The following is a 26,509-nucleotide window of genomic DNA, read 5'->3' as shown; positions in this document are numbered from 1 at the left end:
AGAAAGAGTATATGCATACTTATTTGATCATATTGTTGCTAAATTGTTTGTAAGTTGAAATATATTTGTTAGAGGAGAAAATTGCATTTCAAACGCACAGTGAGCAAGAGATTTTCAGATCATGTGCTTTCTTTTCTGTTGGTACATCAAATATCAAAATATTCTATTCGTTATGTGTAGATAACATTTACAAAAGACAATCTAGCAAATGATAAAATTAGTAAGCTACCAGAAGATACAATTGCCAATCTTACCAAACCACGGTAAAGAGAGAGAGAGAGATAGATAATCGGTGGTAGTTTAACCTGATGGTCACAACATCTCATGCGAGAGGAGAGGTTGAGAAGGAGAATCCTCCACGGTAATCTCAGCTGATGTAGGAATTGAACCCATTATGTTGACAGCTGTCCAGCCAACAGAGCTCCCCTTGGTTATTCAATGAGATTTCCATTGATTGCAACAAAGTTAATTTTCAATTTACCTCTGAATATTTTTCTACTATACCCCATTAAAGTTATTTTTCAAAGGAGCTAATTTAATAAAGTCTTTATGAATTTACAAAAAAAATGAGTTTATTAATTAGTAAAAGTGAGAAGAAATAGCATTGCAACATGCACACAATAGAAATTAGAGATGCGTCCACAAGGTTATATAAAAATGCAGATGAGCCTTTGAATTGTTTGTGAAGAACAGATGGTCAAATAATGTAGCCAATGCAGCAGAGTTTACAGGTAGTGTTGACATTGGCAGTTGAATAATTGATTTCAAGATTTTTTTCATTGCAGAATCCTTACAGTGGGGAAGCAGGCCATTCAGTCCATCTCAACCCTCTGAAAGCATCCCCTCTAGACCCAACCCCTGCTTTATTCCCTGTAACCCTGCATTCCATATGGCTAATCCACCTAGTCTACGCACCTTTTAACAATGGAAGGAAACCAACATAGATATGGGGAGAATGTGCAAACTCCACACAGGCACTTTGTTATCTTGGATTCTCCACCATCTGCAGTTCCCATTATCACTATTGCTGAACACATGCCACTTAGTCATGATTGTATCTTGCATTACTGATGATCAAAGTTAGACTGATGGGATGGAAACTGCTAGGTTGGATTTGTAATGCTTTTTGTATGCAGGACATACCTGAGCAATTCTCTATATTACTGGGTAGATTCCTGTATTGATGCTGTTATGAAACAGCTTGGCTAGGGGTGCGGCAAGTTCTGGAGCACAGGCCTTCAGTAGCATTGCCAGAATGCTATTCAGACCCATATCCTTTGGCAGCATCTAGTTCCTCCAGCCATTTTTTGATATTGTGTGGAGTGCATTGAATTGGCTGAGGACTGACATCTGTGATACTGAGCACCTTTTGATGAGGCTGAGATTGATCATCCATTCAGCACTTCTGGCTGAAGAATGTTGCAAATGCTTCAGCTTTATCTTTTGATGTGCTGGAATTCTGCATTATTGAGGGCAGGGATATTTGTGGAGCCTCCACTTCCAGTGAATTGTTTAATTGTCAACAACCATTTGTGTCTAGATATGGCTGGACAGCAGCGCTTAGATCTGATCCTTTGGCTGTGGAATCGCTCAGCTGTGTGTATCACTTGCTGCTAATGCTGCTTGGCATTGAAGTACTCCTGTTTTGTAGCTTTACCAGATCAACTTCTTACTTTTGGGTATGTTGGTGCTGACATGCCTTTCTGTGCTCATCACTGAAACAGAATTGATTTTCTAGCTTAGTAAAGCAAAATACTGAGGATGGCTGAAACCTGAAATTTAAAAAATGGAGAGGTTGGGCAACATCTGTGAAGAGAGAAACAGAGTTGACATTTCCAGTCTGAACGTCTGCAGCGGTTTGGACAAAGCGTCAAATATTTGAAACATTAACTTGCACACACAGTGAAATGTGGCCTTGATGTTGTGGGCAGTCAGGAGTGTGGCTGAATACTTCCACTGCCCTGGATGAGGGCAGTTGCAATATCTCTCTTCCTGTGTCACCATAGTCTAAGCAACATCTACCTTATGGCAAAGACATGTACAAAATATTCATTTAACACCTCGGCTGTGCCTGTTGTCTACATGCAAATCCCTTTTTTGATCTCTAATCAACTCTACTCTTTCTTTTGTACCTTTTTGATCAGTGGAACCAGTTGATGCATTGTTTTTGGACTTCTAGAGGGTGTTCCACAAAATACTTCACAAAAGATTAAGTTGTAAGCTAAGATCCCATGATGTTGAAGGTAGTGTATCCTCATCGAGAGCAAATTAGCTAATGGGCTGGACACAGTAAATGGGGACAGGGTATTTTGCTCTGCAGTTTGGCAATCTGTAGCCAATGGGTTCTACAGGGATCAGTGCTGGCATCGTTGTTGTTTACAGTAGATATTAATGACTTAGAGGAAGGAAGTGAATGTATGTGACCAAATTTGCAGATGACACAAACATAGATGGAAAGGCAAGTTGTGAGAGGGATGCAAACAGTTATAGGGAGACACTGATAGGTTTGGGTTGGTGTGGTGGCTCAGTGGTTAGCCCTGCTGCCTCACAATGCTAGGGACCCAGGTTCAATTCCAGCCTTGGGTGACTGTTTGGAGTTTGCACATTCTCCCCGCACCTGCATGGGTTTCCTCCTGGTCCTCTGGTTTCCTCCCACAATCCAAAGATGTATTGGTCATGCTAAATTGCCCGTAGTGTGTAGGGATGTGCAGATTTGTGGGATTGCTCTGGGTGGGATGCTTTGAGGGTTGGTGTGGACTTGTTGGGCTGAAAGGCCTGTTTCCACACTGTAGGGATTCTATGATCTTAGGTAAGTGCGTGCAAAAGCTGGTAAATAGAGCACCAGGTGAGATTGTTAATTTTGGAACAGAGAATAAACAGAACAAATGTTATTTAAATGGAGAAGCAAAAACTACAGAATGCTGCAACTCAAAGGGACTTGTGGATGCTTGTGCTTGAAATACAAAAAGATAGCGCACAGGTGCAGCAGGTAATCAGGAGAGCTAATGGAGTCCTAGCCCTTAATCCAAGGGGCTTGGAGTATAAGAGTGGGAAGTCTTACTGCAGCCGTACAAGGTGCTGGTGAGACCACATTTGTAGTGTTGTAGGCAACTTTGGTCAGCTTATTTAAGAAAAGATAATGTTTCAATGGATGCAGATCAGAGAAGGTTCGCTAGGATGATTTTCCGTTTGGAGGGATTGTCTTATGAGCAAAGGTTAAACAGGTTGGGATTCTACTCATGGAAGTTCAGAAGAATGAGAGGTGATCTCATTGAAGCATGCACGATTCTTAAGGGTTTTGATGGGATAAATGCCGAGAGACGTTTCTGATCAAGGGAGAATCTATGCCCAGTGGCCATAGTCTCAGATCAAGGGACACCAATTTAACCCTGAGATGAGGAGGAATTTCTTTCAGAGGCTTGTGAATCTTTGGAACTCCTTGCCACAGGGAGCTGTAGGTGGGCAGACTCCGTGTGTATATTTAAGGCCAAGATAGATGGATTCTTGATCTGTAAGGTATTAAAGCTTATGAGGAAGGGCAGGAAAGTGAACACGTGGAGTCTTGGTCAGCCATGATAATGCTGAATGACAGAATAGGCTTGAGGGGTGGAACAGCCTACTGCTATTCGTATTTCATCAGTTTTTGGGCCTTGACTCACTCTCTTGTGCCTATAAGTTCTTTCTTACTTTCCCTGGGCTAGTTTAGAAATATAATGGAGTTGAAAGTCAGGGTCCTCTTCTCTCCGGCCATGAAAGCTCTTTTGTCAGCACCTTCCTAATCTGTAGCTGCTCACACTGAGAGTGACAAGGAAAGCAGACGCATAGGAGCATTATCAGCTGCAGCTTACCTTCCAATGTCACCCACCATATCGACTTGCAGCTTCATTGCTGTTCCTTCACTGGTGCTGGGTCAACTTTCTGGATCCTCTTTCAAACAGCTCTGTGGATGTACCCCCACCTGACTACAGTGATGAAGAAGACAGCTGACCCCCACTTTCTCAAGGATAATTAGAGACAGGCAATAAATACAGGGCAATACAGTGAAACCCATCTCCCAAGAAATAATTTAAAAAGAAACATTTTGGGATGTCCTGAACAGTTTTAAAATTACTTCAAATAATTTTTCTGAAGGTCAAATAGATTCTTGAACTTATCTTAAAATTTAAATGGAAAAGAGAACTCAAAACATCCATTTGCTGGAGTGTTAGATTAAGCACAGGTTACGAAGTCAGACCGTTCCATTCCTGATCAGTGCGCGCCACAGGCAGCGGCATCAAGCTCAGAAATGAGATTTTAGTTCATGTTTGAGAAGTACCATTGTCATTTTTATTTGTTTCTGTTAACATTTAATAGTAAGGAAGAAGGTCTTAGGTTACAGGAGGATGTAGATAGGTTGGTCAAATGGGCAGATCCGTGGCAGATGGAATTTAACCCTGAAAATAGTGAGGTGATGCACTTGGGAAGTAGGAATAAGACAAGGGACTACTCAATGAATGTAGGACACTAGGAAGCTCAGAGGAACAGAGGGATCTTGGGTCGCTTGTCGACAAAACCCTGAATGTGGCTGGACAGGTCAATAGGCTAGCTCAGAAGGCATATGTGACACTTGCCTTTATCACTCATGTATAGATAATAAGAGCAGGGAGGTCATATTGGAGTTGTATAGGATTTTGGTTAGACTACAGCTGGAATATTGTCTGCAATTTTGGTCACTGCGCTATAGGAAGGATTATGATTGCATTGTTTGGGCTGCATAGGAGATCACCAGGATGTGGCTTGTAATGGAGTACATTAAGTATAAAGAGGGGCTGGATATGCCTCTGTAGAGCATAGAAGACGGACAGGGGACCTGATAGAGGTGTATAAGATGATGAAGTGCATGGTCGGGTGGTCAGAAAGTAGTTGTTACTATTAGTTGAAATCTCAGTAATGAGGAGGCATAATTTTAAAATGAAGAGGGAAAGGTTGAGAGAGGATTTGAGAAAGTATTTCTTCATCCAGTGGGTAGGTAGGAATCTGGAATGCACTGCCTGGGAGTAGCATAGAGACAGGGGCTAAATCACAATCTTCAAAACATACTTGGATGAGCACTTGAAATGTGATCACAGTTAAGGCTATGGGCCTTGTGCTGGAAAGTGGGATTAATCTAGATAGGTCAGTGCAGATTGAATAGGCTGAAGGGCCTGTTCTGTGCTGTGTGATGCTGTAACTGTAACATTCTGATCTGTTGTTACAACACCCCGTGAATGGCTATTTCAATTGTTAATTCAAAAGAGTATAAGGCATGATCCTGTAGGGCTGATCTTGACATCTAGGCACTGGTTTTTCTTCCTTATTACAGATGGAATATGTATACAACAACAAAAACCATGTAGGTATTTGGTGGGACAGCATTAAAATCCCAGTTGCAGTACTCTTGGCTGTGCGCTAGTTTCAGCAGTTGGTGGGCATGTCACAGAAACATAGAAAATTGGAGCAGGAGTATGTCATTCAGGCCTTCAAGTCTGATCTGTCATTCAATATGATCCTGGCTGATCATCCAACTCAGTACCCTGCTCCCACTTTCTTCCCAAACACTTTGATCTGTTTAACCCTAAGAACTATATCTAACTTCTTCTTGAAAACATTCAATCTTACGGCCTCAATCACGTTCTCTGGCAGAGAATTCCACTAACTCACCACTTTGGCCTGCAGCATCTGTGGCGAGAAATCAGAGTTAACGTTTCGGGTCGAGTGACCTTTCTTCACAACCGGGCGATGGGGGAGTGGGGAGATGTTAGGAGTGGAGGAGGAGTGTACCAGGGTGCCCTGGAGAGAATGGTCCCCACAGAAGACTGACAAGGGAGGGGAGAGAAATGTATGTCAAGTGGTGGCATCTTGCTGGAGGTGGCAGAAATGGCAGCTCATTTTCCTTTGGATGAGGATGTTGGTCAGGTGGAAGTGAGGGTTGGGGACACTGTCACTTTTGTTGGAGGGAAGAGAAGGAGTGAGGGCTGAAGTGTGGGAGGTGGTTCGGACACGGCTGAGGACCCTGTCAAAAACAGTGCTGGGAATCCTCAGTTGAGGAAGAAAGTGGACATTTCAGACGCACCCCGCCCCCCCCACCCCCACCGTAGAATCATCAGAACATGCTTCCTGCGTTTACCCAGTCCAGTCCTGTTAGCATTTTATAGGTATTATAAGATTCCCCTTCATTCTTCTAAACTATTCTAAACTAATAAAGAGAAGGTTCTGCGCAGGAATAGATTTATTTCTTTTAAGGACAGAGAGTTCCTGCTTTTGTATAGGTTGACAGAAATAACAAGAATAATGTATATGATTCTTAAAGCTGCTGCTCATACATTTACATCCATAAATGAAAGCATCAGCATTGCGATGACTGAGAGAATATTGTAGGCAAATCATTTTAAACATGAAGAATTTCAACAGCAGTTTTGCTCGTACCTATTGCGTAGGTAATTACAATAGGCAAAAATCTTGGAATGACTAAGTTGTCCAACTGATAGCTCTATTATTATGCTGTACCACTACTCTCAATGATCAAACACTGACTTGTTCCTACCCATACCCATTAAATCTTCTTGAGCAAAATAAACCCGATAGTTAACTTTTTAATGTAAGTTGTAAAACATCAATTAAACTGGAAAAATATATAAAATCACAGGTACAATTACTGACATGATTTGCTTCAGATGGCAGTGTTATGAAGATATTACTTAATAACTAAAAGTAAAAGCAAGATGTGATCAGTTTTGCATGTACCCAATAATCACATTTAAATATCTTGCAACATAATAATTATTTGGCTTTTTAGAGAGAAAGTGTATTTTTTCAGCCAGGCTTTTAAATTCGAAAACAATCAGATGTCCCTTCCTAAAATATTATTTTTTCCAGAAAAATGCATAACAAATGTTGAAGCAGGATTAAGTTTCTGAGAAATTGCTTTTCTGTGTATAAATGTTTTCAAACCAATAGAACCTGATATTTTCTCCATGTTTCTGCCAACTGTGGCAGGAAAAAGAAAGTACTTGGCAACATTGCATCTCAAATATTTGTCAGAGCACAAACATAGAAGCCCTTTCTGTGTGTGCTGTTGCTGCTAGCAGCAAATAGAGTTCACTCAGAAGTCAGACAGGGTCCACAGATCTCTCTCACTGACAAAAAGGTGCAGAAGTTATTTTACAGAAAAACAAAATGTTAACCATTGGTGTGAGAATGGCAATGTAAGTATTTCAGAAACTGTGGGCAGCTTTGGAAATAATACGTGCGTGAAGTGTATAATTCACATGGCTTCTTATGACTTAAGGCAATCTGTCTTGACAAGGACTTATCCTCATATCTATCTTATTTGTGCAACCCCGTATTCTGAGATTGTGTCCTCTGGTCCCAGACTCACCCAAAGGGAAACAACCCCTTCACATCTACCCTGTCCGGTTCCCTAAGAATTTTGTGTGTTTCAAGAAGGTCGCCTCTCGCTCATCAAAACTTCAATGAGTTTAGACCCAAACTACTGACTAGAATCAGAATTCCTACAGTGTGGAAAGAGGTCTGTTGGGCACTGACCTTCCAAAGAACATCTCACCAAGATATAGCCCCCACCCTCTCCCCATAACCCTACATTTACCATGGCTAACCCACCTATCCTGCACATTGTGGGGTAACTTAGCATGGCTAATCCACCTAACCTGCACACCTTTGGACTGTGGGACAAAATCGGAGCGCCCAAAGGAGGCCCAGACTAGTCCTGTTAGAATTTTATAGGTATCATAAGATTCCCCTTCCTTCTTCTAAACTCTTCTAAACTAATAAGGAGAAGGTTCTGTGCAGGAATACATTTATTTCTTAAAAGTACAGAGAGTTCCTGGGGGAGAATGTGCAAACTCCACACAGATAGGCGCCCAAGGCCGGAATTAAACCCAAGTCCCTGGTGGTGTAAGCCTACAGTGCTAACCACATACTTCATCTCAGAACTGTTGTTAACGCCATACCATTTTACAGAAAAACAAAAGCACTTGTTTGATTATAAAATGTGAGGCTGGATGAACACAGCAGGCCCAGCAGCATCTCAGGAGCACAAAAGCTGACGTTTCGGGCCTAGACCCTTCATCAGAGAGGGGGATAGGGTGAGGGTTCTGTAATAAATAGGGAGAGAGGGGGAGGCGGACCGAAGATGGAGAGAAAAGAAGATAGGTGGAGAGGAGAGTATAGGTGGGGAGGTAGGGAGGGGATAGGTCGGTCCAGGGAAGACGCACCGGGTACAGTGGATGCAGTATACCACATTGGCAGATGTGCAGGTGAACCTCTGCTTAATGTGGAAAGTCATCTTGGGGCCTGGGATAGGGGTGAGGGAGGAGGTGTGGGGGCAAATGTAGCACTTCCTGCGGTTGCAGGGAAATGTGCCGGGTGTGGTGGGGTTGGAGGGCAGTGTGGAGCGAACAAGGGAGTCACGGAGAGAGTGGTCTCTCCGGAAAGCAGACAGGGGTGGGGATGGAAAAATGTCTTGGGTGGTGGGATCGGATTGTAGATGGCGGAAGTGTCGGAGGATGATGCGTTGTATCCGAAAGTTGGTGGGGTGGTGTGTGAGAACGAGGGGGATCCTCTTTGGGCGGTTGTGGCGGGGGCGGGGTGTGAGGGATGTGTTGCGGGAAATGCGGGAGATGCGGTCAAGGGCGTTCTCATTTTTCCATCTGCCCCCCAACTCCACCACAGCCGGCACCTTCCCCTGCAACCGCAGGAAATGCTACACTTGCCCCCACACCTCCTCCCTCACCCCTATCCCAGGCCCCAAGATGACTTTCCACATTAAGCAGAGGTTCACCTGCACACCTGCCAATGTGGTATACTGCATCCACTGTACCCGGTGTGGCTTCCTCTACATTGGGGAAACCAAGCAGAGGCTTGGGGACCGCTTTGCAGAACACCTCCGCTCGGTTCGCAATAAACAACTGCACCTCCCAGTCGCAAACCATTTCCACTCCCCCTCCCATTCTTTAGATGACACGTCCATCATGGGCCTCCTGCAGTGCCACAATGATGCCACCCAAAGGTTGCAGGAACAGCAACTCATATTCCGCTTGGGAACCCTGCAGCCCAATGGTATCAATGTGGACTTCACCAGTTTCAAAATCTCCCCTTCCCCAACTGCATCCCAAAACCAGCCCAGTTCGTCCCCTCCCCCCACTGCACCACACAACCAGCCCAGCTCTTCCCCTCCACCCACTGCATCCCAAAACCAGTCCAACCTGTCTCTGCCTCCCTAACCTGTTCTTCCTCTCAGCCATCCCTTCCTCCCACCCCAAGCCACACCTCCATCTCCTACCTACTAACCTCATCCTACCTCCTTGACCTGTCCGTCTTCCCTGGACTGACCTATCCCCTCCCTACCTGCCTGCCTATACTCTCCTCTCCACCTATCTTCTTTTCTCTCCATCTTCAGTCCGCCTCCCCCTCTCTCCCTATTTATTCCAGAACCCTCACCCCATCCCCCTCTCTGATGAAGGGTCTAGGCCCGAAACGTCAGCTTTTGTGCTCCTGAGATGCTGCTGGGCCTGCTGTGTTCATGCAGCCTCACATTTTATTATCTTGGATTCTCCAGCATCTGCAGTTCCCATTATCACAGCACCTGTTTGATTGGTGTGTTGTAATGGAGTCTTGTACTACATCAATGAGAATCCACCCTAGTGGTCAACTGTGAGTAAGTGCTGGTACAGGAATTAGTTGAGAAATCAGTTTTATTAAGTCAGTGGCGCATTTGGATAGGAAGAAGAATGTGTGCACCCTTTAAAAATGGCTTTATAAGTAGAAAAACATTTGTTGTGGCATAATTGTGATTGTGGTTCTTTATAAGGCTACACAGAGGGACCTTAAGGATTCAATTGACTCTGCATTACTCTAGCAAAAGTGCCGATAGAGGCATGGTGGCCTCCTCATCTGCTGTAAACTTTGGGATTTGCCCTGTATTTTTGCAGTGGTTTATTATTACAACTTTATTGGGAATGACTTCAGTGAACTTTTAACTTTATTTATCAGAAATTATTGGATTGTTTATTTCAAGATAACAAAATGTGAGGCTGGATGAACACAGCAGGCCAAGCAGCATCTCAGGCTTTCCAGTCACCAGGTATGTATTAAGATCTGTCCGTCCAACTGTGCTTACTGATTGCAGTTGGCCATTTGACCTCTTGTCTGTTAAGTGAGGCTTCTGGTTCTCTGATGTTCTGCCTGCCTTCAACTGCAAAGCTGTGGTGGGCCTTGTCATGGTGTCTGCCTTCCTTTGATGACTGTGCTCTGCAGGCAGATCTCAATGTCACCAAATGAGCATCAAGTTTGTTGACAGCTCAGATCGAGGCTCGTCATTTTAAGGTGGCTTTGGGTGACTGATGCATTCTTATCAGGAGCTAGAAAATTGTCACTCAAGCCCTTAGATTGAAAATGAACACACTTTTAAAGAACATTTGAACAATTCGTTCGTACTTTCTTCCTTTTTGTTTACCCAATGCCTTTTAATCCACTTACTGAATTGATCACGGACAGATTTCCTTCTAACCTATATAATTAACTCTGTTTAAGTTCAAGGTTCTTGCTTTGAACATGACTACATTACTAGCACACATAATGAGGAATTTAAATTGTATTATATTCACTTTTTTCCCCTGAGACTTTTCGACTATGAGGTTGCTAACACTAATTAATCCCAACTAACCTGCCTCACTACAAAAATAATGTTGTCCTGGATGGATTGTTCATGTGACAGATTTCTACAAATTCAAATTCCACATTTATTCATTTGACCATAAAATGTAGGGACAGAAGTTGACCATTTGCCCATGGAGTCTGCTTTACCATTCAATGAGATCGTAGCTGATAGAGTAACTCTCAACTCCACTTTCCTGCCTTTTCTCCAGAACCCTTGATTCCCTACTGATTAAATATCTGTGTATCATAATCCTGCATTTACTTGATGACCCAGACTTGACAGCCTTCTGCAATAAAGACCTCCATAGTTTTGCTATCCTCCGTAAGAAGAAATTCATCCCTATGTCTGTCTTAAATGGGCAACCACTTATCCTGAGATTATACTTTCACAAAGTAAAACAACCTTTTCACATCTGCCCTGTCAATTTCCCTAAAAGCCTTGTATGTATCAATAACATTGACTACCATTCTTCAAAAGTCCAATCATTACAGGCCCAACAGACTTAACTTTTCCTCCTAACAAAGCCCCTCCAAACCTGGGATTAGACAAGCAAACCTTCTCTGGACTACCCACAATGTGTCAGTACATCTTTCTTAGATAAGGGCTCCAAAACTGTTTATGGGATTCCATTTTGGGGCTGCATGGTGGCTCAGCAGTTAGCACCGCAGCACCAGGGACCTGGGTTCGATTCCACCCTCGGGCGACTGTCTGTGTGGAGTTTCCATATTCTCCCCATGTCTGTGTGGGTTTCCTCTGGGTCCTCTGGTTTCTTCCCACAGTCCAAAGATGTGCAGGTTAGGTGGATTGGCCATGCTAAAATTGCCTGTAGTGTTTCAGGCATGTGCAACTTAGGTGGGTTATATGGGGATGGTTCTGGGTAGGATGCTCCAAGAGTCAGTGTAAACTTGTTGGGCCAAAGGGCCTGCAGGACAAGCAGCATCAGAGGAGCAGTAAGGCTGATGTTTCGGGCCATTTTCTGAAGAAAGGCCTAGGCCCAAAACGTCAGCCTTCCTGATCCTCTGTTGCTGTGTTCATCCAGCTCTACACCTTGTTATCTCAGATTCTCCAGCATCTGCAGTTTCTACTGTCTCTAATAAATTTCTGACGGAGCCTTTGCAAAGGTGTTTTAGTTACACAGTATTTAAAAGATGCAGAAATGAGATAATGTTACCGGGTTTCATTTAAATGGAAGCAGGTATCTAGAGACCGTGTTGAATATCAATATTTACAATGCTTCCATTTCTATAAGTATACAAACTCAGTTGAGAAATGAAGAAACCTGCTACATAGTTACACCACAGAGATTTTCTTTATTAATTCATGGGATGTGGACAAGTGGCTAGGCCAACATTTATTGCCGATCTCTATTTGCCCAGAGGCCAATTAAGGATAACTAGGCTAGGAACAGTTCTTAGCTGGAGTTGGGAATGACCTACTGGTATTATTGTTAGACTGTTAATCCAGAGATTCAGCTAATGTTCCAGGGAACTGGGTTTGAGTCTCATCATGGCAGATGGTTGAATTTGAATGCAATAAAGAATTTGGAATTAAGGATCAAATGATGACAATGAAGCCATTATTGATTGCCAGGGGGCAAAAGGAACCCATCTGTTTCACTCATGTCCTTTTAGGGAAGGAATTTTGTCATTCTTACTTGGTCTGGCCTACATGTGACTTCAGACTCACAGCAATATGGTTGACTGTTAACTGCACCCTGGTCATTTAGGGATTACAATGAATGTTCACCTTGCCAGGAATGCCCACATCCAGTGAGTGAACAATGGAAAACATTGGTCCAGTGCATTTGGTTACCTTTTTAGCTGTAGAGAACCTACGGCCTCCTCCAAGGACCTAGCAGATGTTGTGCAGAAAATGGTTCATACAAGAAACCATTGGAAACAACAGTGTTGAATGGACAGGTCCCTCAACTGCTGGTGACTGCATTTCCCATTCCTTCAAACCTGCTGATCCTTCAAAAATACAAACTGTTCCAGAGACTCTGACATGATCTCTGGAAGAGTAAGTATGAATTCTTTCTGCAACGCGACTTGACTGTGTGGCTGTTCTGAAAATCCAGCCATTGGACTCTGATACATACTTTGATCGTGGAAGTGGGGAGGAGGCAAATGTTTCCACTACGTTTGCAGTCTGTTTCAAATATAATCTGTGCAGAGTCAGCTGAGTCTATGCAAAAGATCAGGGCATTTAAATTGCGAAAGGATCATGCCTTGAATCATTTACTTCCATGCATTCTGTGACCATTTACCATATATTACAGTGACCTGTGCCTGAGATGGAAACACTGCGCTGTTAACAGAGATTGAAAAAACTGGGCTAACTGCGTTCTCTGGAGTTTGGAAGAATGACAGGTGATCACAGTGAAACCTACAAGATACTTAAATAAGCTGACAGGGTAGATGCAGGTAAGATATTTTCTCTGGTTAGAAAGTCTAAATTCAGGGTGCCTAGCCAGAGATGCCCACAGGAATCCAACCTTTGTGTTGTAGCAGAACTGACTCTCGTTGGAAACAGGCAGTAGTTCCTTTTGAGCCTCAACCAAAACAGGATTTTCAAGGTTGTTTTGGTGACATTGTCAGGAATAACTGAGTGGTGCATTCCAAGTTATATGGAAAAATACTCAGAAATTTGCAATGGAAATGGTTTGTATTTTGTATACTTTTTGGGATGAACCTAGTTAGATGTCATTCTAAGATAACAGAGTGTGGAGCAGGATGAACACAGCAGGCCAAGCAGCATCTTTGGAGGACAAAAGCTGACGTTTTGGGGGCCTAGGCCCGAAATGTCAGCTTTTGTGCTCCTAAGATGCTGCTTGGCCTGCTGTGTTCATCCATCTCCACACTTTGTTATCTTGGATTCTGCAGTATCTGCAGTTCCCATTATCTCGAGATGTCATTCTAGTTTTCTGAAGATTCCCGATATAGCAAAATACGTCAGCATTGATTTAACACATTTCACTTGGTCTTCATTGCAGTTTCTTTGTTCAGAATCATCATTTCAGTAACAAGTATCAAATTTCCTTTTAAAATCTGCGATCTAGTCAAAACTTGTAAAGTGTAATCTTGGAAAATATATATAACTGCTTTTCTGAAGGAATTAAGTTTATTCTGTGAAGCTTTCTGCTACAAGTTTTTTGGCAGTGACGCAGCCATGAACTCCTTAGGACTGTCTGATCTTTGCTGTTCTATTTGCCAACATGGTTATCAACTCATTTTAGAACTGATTTCTCTGTTTGAAGTTTACAGTTGCAATTAGCAAATGAGCATCACTGGACATAATTATAAACCATATGTGCCACCCACTTTGCCTCACATCTTTTTTGAAATTTCAGTTACCTCCATAGGTTACATTTATATGTAGTTATGTTAATTTCTCATGTATCAGTAAATAAATAATGAAATAGAAATGCTTAATGTAGTGGGTGTAGGACTATAAGGAATGTGCATGCAGTGATAACAATAATAAACATTCATCATTATTTACATTCATTTACTAGAGAGCAGATGTTTCCTTTGAGGTAATCTAGCCAATTAAGTGTTAGCTATGATTAATCCAGGCATAATATAAATTTTCACATGGAAAATAATAATTTACTACATGGTCACAGGAGAAACCTACTTTGGCAATATTAGATTATCTTTAAAATAATACATATATTTCCCTTGTTTAAAGACATAACAACTGGTTTTCTCCAATCTACCTTCTCGATTTTTAAAAAAAAATTAACCTGTTGAGAGATATCATTCCACTGCTTTGGAGGAGATGAGATATGAACCTAGATCAATTGGCTCAGAGGTAGGGATACTTCCACATCACAAGAGTCCACAATCTACCTTAAAAACAAATTGCAATAATATGCCCTCGCATACAGCACTACTAATTGCTGACGAGATCCATAGAATACTTTCAGCGTAAGCTCCCTGCGTCACCATATCTTGCTCCCTGACAGATTGACTTCATTTCCACATTCAGGTTGAATACTGATTGTGCCTACATGCATAGCAATTTTAACCTTATTTTAATTTATCATGCCTTCCTTCTTTTCCACTGAATTCATAGAATCCTCATCTTCTTTTAACCTCTCCAAATTCTGAATTCATGGCTACTTCCAGCAGTACAAACATACGAATTAGGAAGGGGAGAAGGTTACACGATTCCTTGAGAGTATTTCACCATAGATCTTTGCATCCTCTCTCTCCACTGGAGTCGTACCTGAGGACTGGAGAGAGGCAAATGTAATTCCTCTCTTCAAGAAAGGAAATAGGGAAATCCCCGGCAATTATAGACCAGTAAGTCTCACGTCTGTCGTCTGCAAGGTGTTAGAAAGGATTCTGAGGGATAAGATTTATGACCATCTGGAAGAGCATGGCTTGATCAAATACAGTCAACACGGCTTTGTGAGGGGTAGGTCATGCCTTACAAACCTTATCGAGTTTTTTGAGGATGTGACTAGAAAAGTTGATGAGGGTCGAGCTGTGGATGTGGTGTATATGGACTTCAGTAAGGCATTTGATAAGGTTCCCCATGGTAGGCTCATTCAGAAGGTCAGGAGGAATGGGATACAGGGGAGCTTAGCTGCTTGGATACAGAATTGGCTGGCCAACAGAAGACAGCGAGTGGTAGTAGAAGGAAAATATTCTGCCTGGAAGTCAGTGGTGAGTGGGGTTCCACAGGGCTCTGTCCTTGGGCCTCTACTGTTTGTAATTTTTATTAATGACTTGGATGAGGGGATTGAAGGATGGGTCAGCAAGTTTGCAGACGACACAAAGGTTGGAGGTGTCGTTGACAGTGTAGAGGGCTGTTGTAGGCTGCAGCGGGACATTGACAGGATGCAGAGATGGGCTGAGAGGTGGCAGATGGAGTTCAACCTGGATAAATGTGAGGTGATGCATTTTGGAAGGTCGAATTTGAAAGTTGAGTACAGGATTAAGGATAGGATTCTTGGCAGCGTGGAGGAACAGAGGGATCTTGGTGTGCAGATACATAGATCCCTTAAAATGGCCACCCAAGTGGACAGGGTTGTTAAGAAAGCATATGGTGTTTTGGCTTTCATTAACAGGGGGATTGAGTTTAAGAGTCGTGAGATCTTGTTGCAGTTCTATAAAACTTTGGTTAGACCGCACATGGAATACTGCGTCCAGTTCTGGGCGCCCTATTATAGGAAAGATGTGGATGCTTTGGAGAGGGTTCAGAGGAGGTTTACCAGGATGCTGCCTGGACTGGAGGGCTTATCTTATGAAGAGAGGTTGACTGAGCTCGGTCTCTTTTCATTGGAGAAAAGGAGGAGGAGAGGGGACCTAATTCAGGTATACAAGATAATGAGAGGCATAGATAGAGTTGATAGCCAGAGACTATTTCCCAGGGCAGAAATGGCTAGCACGAGGGGTCATAGTTTTAAGCTGGTTGGTGGAAAGTATAGAGGGGATGTCAGAGGCAGGTTCTTTACGCAGAGAGTTGTGAGAGCATGGAATGCGTTGCCAGCAGCAGTTGTGGAAGCAAGGTCATTGGGGTCATTTAAGAGACTGCTGGACATGTATATGGTCACAGAAATTTGAGGGTGCGTACATGAGGATCAATGGTCGGCACAACATTGTGGGCTGAAGGGCCTGTTCTGTGCTGTACTGTTCTATGTTCTATCTATGTTCTATTTGACTATGTTATGTCTGATCTGAATGTGTCCTCTATTCTACGTTTGACTCCCTTACTGGTTGAAAATCTGCCTAACTCAGCTATAAAAATCTTCAAGAGCCTGCCTTCACTTTTCATTTAGGAGCCAAATTTCACAGGCCAATAATCCACTGAGAGAGAAGATAAATCTCCTCATCTTTGCCCTCAGTGGGAGATTTCTTATTTTTAAACTGTTCCCACTGGTTCCAGTCTCACCCGTAAGTGGAAGCAGCCTCCCAGCATCCTCACTGTCAAATCCCTCAAGATCTTGTATATTTCAGTAAGATCACCTCTCATTTTAAAATGCAAAAGATAAAGGCCCAAACTCTCCAGCCCTTCCTCACAAGATAACCTCTTCATAATTCACAATATAGTATAAAATAGGGGGTACAATTCTAAAGGGGGGTGCAGGACCCAAGTTACCTGGGTACGTACATACACTGATCATTGAGGGAGGCAGAACAGGTTGTGAGAGCAATTAATAAAGCATACCATAAAATGTAGGAGTGGCATAGGCCAGTCTGCCCATTTAGTCTGCTCCACCGTCTAATGAGATCATGGCTGTTCCGATAATCCTCAATTCCACTTTCCTGCATTTATCCATAACCCTTGATTCACTGTCTGATTAAAAATCCCTGTACCTCAGCTTTGAATATACTTAATGTCCTAGACTGCACAGCCTTCTGTGTTAAAGAATTCCACAGATTCACACCCTCTGAGAAAAGAAATTCCCATTGCTGTCTTAAATGCGTGACTCTTATTCTGAGATTATGCTCTGTGTCTGGATTCTCCTGCAAGAGGTACAACTTCACCGCATTCCTGTCAAATCCTCTAAGAATCTTGTATGTTTCAGTGGAGTGGTCTCTCATTCTTCTGTATTCCGATGAGTATAGGCCCAATTTACTCAACCTCTCCTCGTATGGCAGTCCCTTGAGACAAGGCATCAGCCTAGTAAATCTTCTCTGGACAGTCCCCAATGCCAGTGTGTTTTTCCTTAGATAGAGGACCAAAAGCTATTCACAGTATTCTAGTAGTCTTCCACATACAGTATCCTGAGCTTTATTAATAGGATGAAAGAATACAAGAGCAAGAAACTTGATATTGAAATTGTACAAGACAGTGGTTAGATGTCAGCTGGACTATTACATATAGTTGTGAGTGCCACATTCTATGAAGGATGTGAATGCATTGGAGAGAATGCAGAAGCTATTAACAGGAATAGTTTCTAGGATGAGAAATTTCAGTCATGAGGATACGTTGAAGAGGTTAAGTCTGTTCTCTTTGGAGAGAAAAAGTCTGATAGAGGTCTTCAAGATAATGAGTGGCCTCAATAGCGTAGCGAGGAAGAAACTGTACTTGCTTGAAAAAGAATCAAGATTCAGAGGCATAGATTTGCAAAAAAGAGCAAGGGTGATGTGAGAGAAAATTTTATCACTCAGCAAATAGTTAGGGTATGGAATCCATTCCTTGGGAAGATGATGGAGGCAGTTTCAATTAAGGCATTCAGGAGAGTGTTTGGATGATTATTTGGATAGAAATAATATGTAGGGATATGGGGAAAACGCAGCACATTGGCAGTTAGTGATAATGCTCATTTGAAGAGCCAGGAATATACGGGCTACGCAGATTAGCCATGGGAACTACAGGGTTACAGGGATAGGGTATGGAAATTGGGTCCTGGGGGGACGCTGTTTGGAGGGTTGGTGTGGATTAATGGGCTGGATGGCCTGCTTCCACACTCTAGCAATTCTATGATTAGCGAGAGTGGAAATGATAGGCCGAAGCCCTTCTGGACTGATAGTTGTCATCTCCTCTATCCGTACCATTCAATCTCAAACCTCACGTTGCAGCCTTATCTTGACTAATTTTCCCTTCTCATTTTTGTCTCTTTTTTTGACATGAATAATCATGCCATTATCCCCTGACATTTCTGCTGATCGCTCAGAGGGCAGTCAGTCTGTGGAATTTCCTACCACAGAAAGTTGCAGAGGCCAGATCACTGAGTAGACTCAAGAAAGAGATTGATGTATATTTTTCAGTGTCCAGTGTTATCAATGGATTTGTAAAGCAAATGGAAATACGTCATTGGGATAGCGGATTATCCTTAATTATATGGAAGGGCTGTGCAGGCTTAAAGGGCCAAATAGTTGCAGTGAGATAAGGGGTCTATCTTCTTCATTCCATTCATAGGTAAAAACTGAAAGAACTGCAAATACTGTAAATCAGAAAGAGAAACAGAAATTGCTAGAAAAGCTCAACAGGCTCGGCAGGATCTGTGCAGAAAAATCACAGTTAATGTTTTGGGTTGAGTGATCCATCCTCACAACTTCACTCCATTCATAGGTATCCAGTCAAAGCTGGAGTATCTCCAGTACAGACTGATCTTCTCCGCCCTCCCAGTTGTCAGCTTGAGATTCCGTGGGCCCTGCTTTTTATCATCTGTGAAATACCTATCGATAATGTAATCTGTGAGCTAACCACCTACATGCGCACTCTCAATGATCACTTCTCCTTCAACCCGAAAGGTCATGATGTTGAGCGAGAATTTTTGGAGTCCCCTTGGTATATCTAATGAGTGGTTTGAAGATGACATTTGTCAGCAATGATTTTACTTGAGTGTATAACTTGAGATTAAATACATGCAGTTGGTGGCTAGTTATATTATTTGACTTTGACGTTGTCTTTTCGTTGAGATGATAGTACGTTCTGCCTTTCATTTCCAGCCAGTTTCCTGGAATTGACAGCAATATTGTCATCTCATTGTCAGTTAGGAACCCAAACCTTGGTTTACATTCAAAAACTAGTAATCCTTTTTTTAAAGAAAGCCACTGCTTTGCTCTCAAATCACATTATCCAAACCAAAGAAACATCATGCAAAATTCACTGCTTGCTCAGATTTTAATCCTCCGTCCCAACCACACATCATTTATTTTAACTATTAAGTTGTTATAATGTCCGGCTATTTTAACAGAAAGGGATGTATTCCCCCACAGTAAACTATGGGACAGAACTTTAACTGCTGTGGGGCAATGCAGACAGGTGTGGTTTGTTTAACTGGAGGTGTGCTTGTGTGCATGCATGTGCTCTGTCTTATGGATTTAACAAGGCAGCTTTGCAGATGGTTGAGAGCGACCCCTTTCCTCTTCCATTCCCAATTCCCCCGACCCCTCATAAACTTGTTGGGATTTTAGGAGCCAAAAAACTGAGGATTTGACCTATGTTTCTGGCTTCAGCAGCAACATTTATAGAACAATTTGGAACTTAAATCCAGCGAGGACTGCTTGTTCTGCAAAATAGTCAGGTTGGGAAGCCTTCGATGAGTGAAGAGCTGCAGACATGCCCTGGTGGAGGGCAGGACCCTCCACCCCAAAGCCCCAGCAATCCAACAAGTGGTTCCCACTGAATTGCAAATCAGCCCACCTCTCTCAGACTCGATTCATAGTCAGGCCTCAGCTCCCTGCTGTCAGTCTGCACTGCAGAAATGGGGACAGCTATTACACTCCCTCTTACATCTCTGATGGGGAACAAGAGGAAGTAACATCAACACTACCCTGAGCAGCGGGAGCACCACCAGACTGCTCACTGCACGCAGGCCACTCTACTCACTGAGAAGCCAGACACTGGGATCCCGTTTGAAGGGGCTGAGATCACCAACAAGTGCCTACAATCAGATGATTAGCTCCCTTAACATGTGAGAGAATTACTACAGGCTTTCATGGCAAAAGATTGCTGTTATCTGCAGTTTATTCAAACAAGGCCCAATATACAGTGAACCAGGTGAGATTGCAAGGCCAGTGGTCATGAAGTTTCAACCACTGGAGCAAATTTCCGTACGCTCCCCCCCACCGACCGTGCGCTTACCTGCTTTTATTTCCTAGTTCTTTGTCACTTCTTGAGGTTATGCATTCCTTTACAAAGAGAGAAATCAATTTGGGTTTGAATCCTGCCATGCAATGGTGCAATTTGAATTCAATTAAAAACCTGAAAGTGAAGAGTCAAATGATGACCTTGAATCCATTCCGGATTGCCAGGAAAAACCCATCTAGTTCATTGATGTCATTTAGGGAAGGAAACAGCCATCCTTAACTGGTCTGGTCTACAGGTGACTCCAGTCCCACAGCAATGTGACTCTTAGAGACAAAAAACTGCAGACGCCGGAATTCAGGTCGACGAACAGGAGGCTGGAAGAGCACAGCAAGCCAGGAGGAAAGGAGCAGTCAATGTTTTGGGTATTTTCCTTTTCCAGAAGTGAATACCTGGAACATTGACTGCTCCTTTCCTCCAGATGCTGCCTGGCCTGCTGTGTTCTTCCAGCCTCCTGTTTGTCCACCTGGATTCCAGAATCTGCAGTTTTTTTTGTTTCTAGGCATCACATTGCCCTGGGACTGGAGTCACATGTAGAGCAGACCAGGTAAGGATGGCTGTTATCTCCTAGCCTTGTGGTTGCCTCTTGACCACTTGATGGACTATAAATACAGGTCTGGCCAGTGTCACCCTCATCCTGTGAATGAATTTAAAGTACACTGTTTTCTCTGCATAACATTGTGAGGCCTGCTGAGTTAACCGAGCAAATTTTGTTTTTATAGTCAATGCACAGGTCTTCATGTTCTTTGTAGACAGCAGAAGCATGTACAAACACCGTATCTGTTTCAACATAACAAATAGATGACTGCCAATCTCTGGTTCATTCCCCAGAGCAATGCTTTAACTAATTAAAGTCAATCATCCTGGGTTAGATTTAAGCTTGTCATCATGTTGTGGCTGTATAGGACATTGGTGAGGGCACTTTTAGAATACTGCATACATTTCTGGGCCCCCATCCTATAGGAAAGATGTTGTTAAACTTGAACCGGCGCTGAAAAGATTTCCAGGGATGTTGCCAAGGTTGGAGAGTTTGAGCTACAGGAGAGGCCGGACAGGCTGGGACTATTTTCCCTGGAGCATCAGGGGCTGAGGGATAACCTTATAGAGGTTTATACAATCATGAGGAGCATGGATTGAGTGAATAGCCAAGATCTTTTTCCTAGGAGTCCAAAACCAGAGGGCATAGGTTTAAGGTGAGACAGTGAGATTTAAAAAGGACCTGAAGGGCACTTTTTCGTTCAGAAGGTGGTGTGGGTATGGAATGAGTTGCCAGAGGAAGTAGTGGGAGCTGGTACAATTGCAACATTTACAAGGCATCTGGATGGGTGCATGAATAGGAAGGGTTTAGAGGGATTTGGGCCAAATGCTGACAAATGGGACTAAGTCAGATTGGGATGTCTGGTTGGTCTGGACGAGTTGGACTGATGGGTCTGTTTTCGTGCTGTATGACTTTGTAACTTTAAATACAGGTTGGGAAGGGCATCTACTGCTTTTCCACCATGGACTTCATCAGGTTAGTGGATGGAAGGCCGGAGTTACGCCACCCCCTATCTCTTACTACCTATTTTTCTCCATCTCAAATACAACTGCTCCCATCCCCCACCCAGCATCCTTCACCCACCTTCTCACAAACACCCAAACATCATTTTGCACAAACCCTTGATCCTCAAACATTACTCATTGATTCATAGCTGCCTGTACCTTCCGCTATGTAATCCCATAGCCTGGAATTCTTCCTGCAGTCTCTCTCAAGTTAGCTTCACCTCTTTTGCATGCCTCTCAAAAAGTACACCTTTAGCAGAGCTCTCAATCACCCCTTTCAATATCTCCCCTTCGCCAAGCATCTGTTGTTAAATTCGATTTGTATGAAGTGGCTGCATTGTTCTTCTGCATAAAATGCACTTTCTTTAATGCAGATTGACCCTTTTCCCTAAGCCAGTGAAAAATATGAACACTTCTTTCCTGAGAACATAATTATTTTAAAAATTGTTTCCAAACAGAAAATCTGCTATTGCATTATCTCTCTGCAAAAGATTTGTTGCAATTTTTGAACTGAAACCATGGCCAATGAAAAGAATATGCCAGTTGGTATAGTCTAGTCCCATGCAAATAATTAAGTACACATTAAATATTAAATTAAGAAAAATACGTACGTGAAATATATAATAAAATTTCCACTTCAGCTTTTTACAGCCTCCTGGATTGAACATTGAGTTCGAGAAAGCCAGACTGTGAACTCTGTTCTTAATTTTATTTGAGCCCTCTTTTGCCCATCCCTCATCGCTGCTGATTAAATTGTCAAATTTCTTCTTATCTTTAAAAAGTTGTGGCCCACATCCTGGGTTGAGGTTATTTATAAAACTTGGAAAGAGTATTGGACCCATTACTGCTTATCAAGGAGCACTACAGCAAACCACTGCCCAGTCTGAAATGCGTCCATCCACCATCACACTCTTTCTTGTTATTAAACCAATTTCATAGCTGTTCCGAAGAAGGGTGATTGAAACCAAAACATTAACTCTGCTTTCTGTCCATAGATACTGCCAGACCTGTTGAGTTTCTCCAGTAATTTCAGTTTTTATTTCAGATTTCTAGCATCTGCAGTTCTTTGTTTTATATCCATGTCCGTAACACCACATTTACCTTTGTTCCATTAGCTTTGATCTCCTTAACAGATCTTCTTCCCATGTGTGTCACTTTGTTTAACATCTTCACCAAATGTTCAATTCCATTAGTCAACCAAAGTTGTCTGTATCACATATTTAATAGCTTTCCTGGATTAACCCGGGTCCCTCCAGATTAAAGCTTATTTTATACCTGATAATGATTTCTTACAATATTCCCATCACCGACCTTCGGCTAACTGGACCACATTCTGTGGTTTTTCCATCTTACATATCTTAAACCATAGCATGAGCAACTTAAAGCCCTCTAGTACTAATCCTGCAGCCAGGGAGGACTGAATGAGACCATTGCCTCTCTAAATGCTACTTCTGGCAAACCAGGATATTATGTAGCTTCGCAACTTTCAGCAATGCAAATCCTTTTAAATTCATTTGCTTTATCAAATGCTATCGTTTCCATAAATTACTTCTCAATTTTTAGTGGAGCATTTGTTTCCTTTTTTTGACTGCAGGTGCAAAGTACTGATATTTACTTTGGCTGTATTCTCATTCTAAGCGAAAATCTTCAATTGAGTGCTTCATTTATCCAACTTTTCCAGAGCTAATCCAGCATTTCTTATGATCACTTGTATCCCTGATACTTCCCTATGACCATCTTCCTATCCCCATGGTATCGCGCATGCTCCAACGCAACTTAATGCTGACTTACTCCATCTCCCTCTTTGCTTACTATGCCAACTTACCTGGCATCTACAAACACACACCTCCATGGGAGAGGAAATACAATCCTGTAAAGTTTCTTCTTACAGACTACGATCCATTGAGGAAAAGAAAACGCTTAGTAATAAAAACAGGTTTTGACAGAACTTGATGATTTGCTCCTTTGCTGACAGATATTGACACTACTTAACTGTCTAGGACACTTTTCAGTGGGTCATAACTTTTATAACACCTTTTGACAGGTGTTGGGAAATCTTGACACTTCCTGACAGCTTTTTATATGATTTTATGCATAACATTCTCCATAACAATGCCAAAAGGCATTTGACCCTTTCACTCAAAACTTCCCCCAATTCCAAAGGATTGAGGTGGCACAGTGGCTCAGTGGTTAGTACTGCTGGTTCACAATACCAGGGACCCGGATTTGATTCTACCCTTGGGTAACGAAATGTGTGAAGTTTGATCGTTCTTCCCATGTGTGCGTGGGTTTCCTTTGAGTGCTCTAGTTTCTTCCCACAATCCAGACATGGGTGGGTTAGGTTGATAGGCCATGCTAAATTGCCCAATAGTGTCCAGGGATGTGCAGATTTTGGGAATTAGTGATGGTAATGTGGGGTTATGATGTTAAGGTGTTGGGGCTGAGTCTGAGCGATATGTTCTTTGGAGGGTTGGTGCAGACTCAAAGGGCTGAATGGCCTTTCCCGCAATGTAGGCATTCTATGATTCCTGAATGCTGCACCCACATAAAACCTAACTCTAAAGCCCAAAGTGTCCTGGGACCATATTTAGAAGGGTTATTATGTTCTCGAAAGATTATGGGTACCCTAGCCTGGAGAACAGACTTCCTCTTTCCTGGTTTAATCAGTTCCGGATACCAGCTGCTCTAAAATCCAGTGTGTAAGGAGGCAGCTGATCACTCATATATTTGTCTGCCTCCATGAAAGAGAAAACTATGGGCCACTCATAATCCAGGCCCTTTGAAAATGAGAAATGATGGTTTTCTGAACAGGCCTTAGGATTCCTGGTGTCACCTTAGTTGAAAATACAACCCCAGAATGCACGGTCCATAAGAAAAGGGGAAGCAGATTTGATAGTAACTTTCAAAAGGGAGATGGATATATATGCAGTGCTTGAGAATGTGCATGATTGAGGGTAGATGAAAAAATTGATAGCATTTTCAAAAAAAGCACACCCAACCACAGCGAGCCAAATGGTGTGATAACATTTTGGGTTGTTTACAAGTCTGCATTTTGGAATAAATTCTGCAACATAAACCTTCTACTGACCTCATTACAGCAGTCTAAAAGCTACTGCTATGTTTATCTTAGTTGCCGTCATGCTGTGTGCTATCATACAAAATAATGTGAACTCATTCTTTCTAGAATCAGCAGTTTAAAGTAGAACTCCATAGTCATCACAATAATGGGGTTGGTTGCATGGCCTAGTTTTTCCAGGTCTAATGGAAACAGTTGAACAAGATTTCAGCTTTCAGTCTGTACAGAATTGCCGCCAACACATGTTGCTAACTCGTGGACAAACCCTTCACTGACATAAAGACACTGTTAACTGACTTAAAGACATAATGTAGGGTAGTTACTGAGTCATTTCTGGCTTACAGTTCAGAAGGAGGCCGTTCAGGCTGGCATACCTGTACTGGTTCATTCCAAAAACAATGCACCTAGGCCCACTTTCTCCGGCCCCGCACTTTTTTATTCTTTTCAGATAATTACCCAATTCTGTTTGAATGGCTATGACTGAATCTGCTGGTCACCTTAATTCTGTGCCCCCTCTTGCTGTCGATCCTTCTGACATTGGGAGCAATGTCTCCCAGTCTGATCTGTCTAATCACCTTCCTGGTTTAGAACGCTTCATTCAGATTTCCAATTCAGAAGTTTGAAGAACAACTTCTTCCCTGCTGTTATCAGACATATCAATGGGCTTCTCATATGTTGCAGTTGATCTTTCTCTGTACCTTCTCTGTAGCCGTAACACTGTGGTCTGCATTCTGTTCTCTTACTCTGATGTAACTACGTAAGATATGATTCATCTAGTTAATGAGTAAAACAATACTTTTCACCGTTTTTCAGTATATGTGACAATAATATATTAAATCAAAAATACCAACCTATACAATCTATCTATCTATAACTGATATTCCTCCACCCTCAGACCATACTCATAAATCTTTCTGCATCATCTCCAAAGCTCTCATATAATTCTTATGTAGTACACAGAACTAGACAGTCAACTTCAGTTGAGACCAAACCAGTATGTTATTCAGTTTTATTGTAAAATCCTTGTTTTTGTACTGTCCACTTTTAATTATGAAGCCCAAGTCCCAAAAGCTTTGTTAACTCTGCTGTCACCTTACCTGCCACCTTCAATGAGTTATGCACATAAATGTGCAGGACACTCTGCTCTTGCATCTCATTTCAAATGAGTTATAAAATTTCATATTTCTACACTATCCCTGTGCTCCCTGTCAGGCAAAATTGCTTCTGTTATGAAAGGTATGTGATTAGTTTAATATATGACCATCAATTTTAGAATCTGGATGCCAAAGTAGTAGCATATGAGTTATTTAAAAAAAAACTTGGTCAGTGATACCAGAATGAAGATCTAATCCAGCATGTTCAGACACAGGGAACCCATGGAGTGTAAATGGAATATTATTTGAATGTGGTAGTTTAAGATAGGGAGAGTAAATATTGAAGACCGTTAGCTTGTTTTTGGTTCAAAATAACCAAATATTGATTTTGCCTGAGACAGTCCAGATCTGACAGATATTTTGGAGTTGGTGTTTGGAGGAAAATGGAACTGTGTCAAAAACAAGCATAGTTTCCTCCTTAGAAAGGGGTATAGGATTGTTCAAGGAAAGCAAATTTCAGCAGAAAAGTTTAGTTTGTGAAACATCCAAACC

The 26,509-nt window shown here is 42.3% G+C and overlaps 1 long non-coding RNA gene across 3 annotated transcripts in view; it reads left to right on the top strand.

The window, feature by feature from the left end:
• Positions 1 to 26,509, top strand: part of LOC125459443 (uncharacterized) — an 83,157-nt gene that overhangs the window by 7,277 nt on the left and 49,371 nt on the right. For 2 of the 3 annotated variants that reach the window (XR_009446856.1, XR_009446855.1), the window contains exons 3-4: positions 10,055 to 10,120; positions 12,975 to 13,119. The exons of the other annotated variant lie outside the window; for it this stretch is intronic. This is a non-coding gene — a long non-coding RNA (uncharacterized LOC125459443). The remainder of the gene's footprint in view (positions 1 to 10,054; positions 10,121 to 12,974; positions 13,120 to 26,509) is intronic. 3 annotated transcript variants of the gene reach the window in all.

Source organism: Stegostoma tigrinum, chromosome 17 (assembly GCF_030684315.1).
Source record: "Stegostoma tigrinum isolate sSteTig4 chromosome 17, sSteTig4.hap1, whole genome shotgun sequence".
Classification (NCBI taxonomy): Eukaryota; Metazoa; Chordata; class Chondrichthyes; order Orectolobiformes; family Stegostomatidae; genus Stegostoma; species Stegostoma tigrinum.
This window is presented reverse-complemented; position numbering and strand designations above follow the sequence as displayed.